Here is a 4,172-nt window from a genome sequence, read left to right on the forward strand (position 1 = left end):
GATATATATATATATATATATATATATATATATATATATATCTCAGATGTGCAGTTTGATCTTTATATGGACCAACAACTAGAGCAGGGTCTATTCCTGAATCTGTTGCTGCTTGTGAATCCCAATCCCCTAACTGGCATCAGTTGCCTTCTCTGGCTTCAGTAAGAGATGATGTACAGAGTCTTGCAGTGACTTGATGAGCCATAGGGAGGATGGCAGCAGGAAAGGGTGATGGGTGGTCCCCCTTCTCAGAGAAGGAAATGGGGGGTGGGGGAGGAGCTGTGAGATGGGGGACTGGCAGGAGAGAGGGGCAGATATTGAGATGTAAAGTAAATAAAGAAATTAATGAAAAAATATTAAACAAATAAAACAAAACAAACAAAAATAATAGAAAACATTTCATCATGGAAGCTGCAGCTTTGAATCTACAGAACCAGACCTTTTAGACACTCCAGGACTTCATAGATGAGGTAGATATTGGGGTGGGCTCTCCTGTTCTCATGGCCAGGAGGCCAGCTCACCTGCACCCAGGTCACCAGAGCCAACTCTACTACCCTCCCCAATCAGGGTGCAGGGCCCACTTCTCCTGTGTGCTGCAGACAGCAACAGACAGGGCCAACTCTCATACTCTCATGATCTCCAGGGCCAGCTCTTCTATTAGCCAAAGGTGACAAGGGAGGAGGGCATCACCATGACATCCACACAACCTCATGGCAGGCAAGTGGAGCAGCCAGATTCCTCATGCTCATGCCCTGGGTCCAGCTCACCTGCACCTCTGCCACCAGCATCAGATCTACTGTGCTGCTCAGGGGAGACAAAGGGCCCACTTGCCTGAGTGCTAAAGTCAGTGAGAGGCAGGGCTAGCCCTGCAAAGCCCTTGGACATCAATGAGTCCTCAGGCAATAGCTCAAAACAGAGACACCCTTTAGTGGAAATATGAGCAACAGACACTGACACAGGCTGCTGCTGCTGCATGGCCAAAGACCTAGACTTGGTCCTCAGTGACAGCATGGGCTGGAGTTTCACCATGGCCTCAACTAGCAGGGCTGGCTACTCACAACAGGCTGTTCCTCCTCCCCTCCTTGTCTCCACCTCCACCTCAATTCATAATGCTTGAACTGTTCTGTTTCTCTTTTCTCTCATCTGTCTACCACATACTTGTACATTGTATTGGCTCTGGCTGCAGGTGGGCCATATAGCTGGTGGGCCGCTGCTTGTCCTCCGGCCCCACCAAGTGGCATGGAGGCAGGTGGCCTCTGGGTATCTTCCTCTGTCCAGGCAGCCTTCTTGTTTCCTGATGAAAGACAGAAGGGAGGTTGGATTTGGATAGGAGAGGATGTGGGGAGAAATTGGAAGGAATAGAGGGAGGGGAACCTTCATCAGTATATAGTACCTAAGGGAAAATACATTTTCAATAAAAGAAAAAAATCATTTTATTATAAACATATAAATATGTGTCTGTGTGTATGTGTTGTGTGTTTGATGTAGAAATATAAAGTAAAAGACACACTTTAAGAGAAGTAGCATTAATATTATAATATTTAAACGTTTTTGAAGAGTTGTTGTACATTGTAATTGTGCATACAATTATGTTAGCGAATCATTTCAGATACCCATATTGACTATTTAAAAATAGCTTTAGGACTGAAAGTTAATGACCAGTATTTGTCCATTCAAGCTGCTATAGGAAACATCCACTAATTGCATACTTTACACCTGATTCCTCAAAGGTCTGGTAGCCAGGAAGTCCAAAGTCAAGGCTGTAACTGATAGTGTCTTTCCTGTTTCTTTCTCGCTCTTCCCAGATGACATTTTCTCCCTGTTTTATATATTTTGGGATTACAGATGTGGGCTTCCAAATTGGGCTTTTACTCATGTGCATCCTGGAGATTTGAACTCTGCTCCTCATAATTGCCTGCCAAAGCTTTGTCTCCTGAACCATTTCTTTTGTTCTTCCTTGTTATCATTTTCATAATCTTGACCCTGTGATCTTTTCCTCAGTAACATATATGAAGACTAAGATGGATTAGCTAGTCAGCAATAATGTCTTAAGACCTTGCAAGCTTCCTTCCTAATGAGGAAAAAATAACCCAGAATCTGGAAGAGAGCAGGCTCCTGTTGTCTTAAGAGCTCCCATCACAGCCTCAGAATGCATCACAGCCTTCCATCACTGCCAGACTCACCCCAGAAATTAGCATACATTTTATTTTTCTTTCTCTAGCATTAAAAATACATTGCAATGAATAATATAGCAGGGCTGTGTATAAAACTAAGCCTCCCACATCCTCTTTTAAACGTTTGTTCTTCAGCAGAGACCCTCTGAGGAAAACATATTGAAGGGATGAACAGTAATTTAATTTTTTATCATAAGCATTAGTGGCAAATAAAGGACAAAAGTACTTTGCCGTGCAAAAGCAAAAGGATGAGAAAGTCATCAAGGGAAAACACTGCCTTCAGATCCACTACTGGGTCATGCATATTCCCTTCTCTTTCAAGTAGAAAAAAATCCCATGATTAATATTCAGCTCTTGCAAGCATTGCATATATATAAATATATAAATATATATATATATATATATCATGTAGCAAAAATCAATCATACTTGCTCTATTTTTTGTGATTTTTTAGAGAAAGATTGAACAACTTTTTATTTTAAAATAAGAGGACGACACAGCATTTCCATTATAATATGAATCTAAAAGTCAAAGCCTCACCATTTTCCAGTGTCTCCTGAATTATATTATCATTTCTAAAGCTAAAATGTGAAAAGATATATTCTCAAGTCAGATTGTTAATTACAAAAAAAAAAAAAACCCTGTTTTGTCTGGTGCTCAAAAGCGTGCCACTGTGTGATACTCAGACATGACTTCCTTTATTTTGGTGAAAGCTTAAGAAGTCCAATGGGTTAAAGCCAGTAGGAGATTTTCCCCAATTCTTGCTTTAGACTTTTGAAGCAGTGATGAAAACACTTAAAAATAAAGCATTGTATATTCTTATAGGAAATTTAGAGATTATCTTGTATTTGACTATTGTATTACTATATAGAATCTACAATGTTTGACATATGAGTAAAAAAAAAAATATTTAATTGAGAAGGCACTGTGTATTCTGAGGAGACAAAGGCCAAATGCAGGTAGTAAAACTCCATTAAACAATCCAAAAGGGTCATCATCTCTGCCCCTTCTGCCGATGTCCCCATGTTTGTGGTGAGTGTAAACCGTGAGAAATACGACAACTCACTCAAGATTGTCAACAATGCATCCATCCTGCATTACCAACTGCTTAGATTCCTGGCCAAAGTTATCCATGACAACTTTGGCATCATGGAAGGGCTCATGACCACCATCAATGCCATCATTGCCACTCAGAAGACTATGGATGACCCCTCTGGAAAGCTGTGGCATGATGACCGTGGAGCTGTCTAGAACATCATCCCTGCATCCACTGGTACTACCAAGGCTGTGGGCAAGGTCATACCAGAGCTGAACAGAAAGCTAACTGGCATGGCCTTCCATGTTCCTACCCCATGTTGTGGATCTAACACGCTGCCTGGAGAAACCAGCCAAGTATGATGACATCAAGAAGGTGGTGAAGCAGTCATCTGAGGGCCTACTGAAGGGCATCCTGGGCTACACCAAGGACCAGGTTGCCTCCAGTGACTTCAACAGGAACTTCCACTCTTCCACCTCTGTTTGATACTGGGGCTGGCATTGTTCTCAATGACAACTTTGTAAAGCTCATTTCCTGGTATGACAATGAATATGGCTACAGCAACAGGGTGGTGGACCTCATGGCCTCCATGGCCTCCAAGGAGTAGGAAACCCTGGACCACTCACCCAAACAAGGACACTGAGAGCAAGAGAGAGGCCTTCAGTTGCTGAGGAGTCTCTACCCCAACACTGAGCATCTCCCTCACAATTTCCATCTCAGACCCCCATAATAACAGGAGGGACATAGGGAGCCCTCCCTACTCTCTTGAATAACATCAATAAAGTTCACTGCATCCACAAAAAAGGGAATAGAATGTAATATTGGTATTTTTCATCTTCGGAATCTTCTCATGCTATGCCCAGTTCCAGTTTGAGGGTTTTAATCTTATGCCAATGTCCCCCAGTGTCTTTGGTCTATGTTTCCTTTTAACACTTTAGTCATCTGTAATCATTCTTCTCCTA

The 4,172-nt window shown here is 42.1% G+C and overlaps 1 pseudogene; it reads left to right on the top strand.

Moving 5' to 3' along the window:
* Positions 1 to 3,155: 3,155 nt before the first annotated feature.
* On the top strand, positions 3,156 to 3,817 carry LOC116087800 (annotated as a pseudogene).
* The last annotated feature ends 355 nt before the right edge of the window (positions 3,818 to 4,172 follow it).

The sequence above is a fragment of the Mastomys coucha genome, unplaced genomic scaffold (genome assembly GCF_008632895.1).
Source record: "Mastomys coucha isolate ucsf_1 unplaced genomic scaffold, UCSF_Mcou_1 pScaffold13, whole genome shotgun sequence".
Taxonomy (NCBI): Eukaryota; Metazoa; Chordata; class Mammalia; order Rodentia; family Muridae; genus Mastomys; species Mastomys coucha.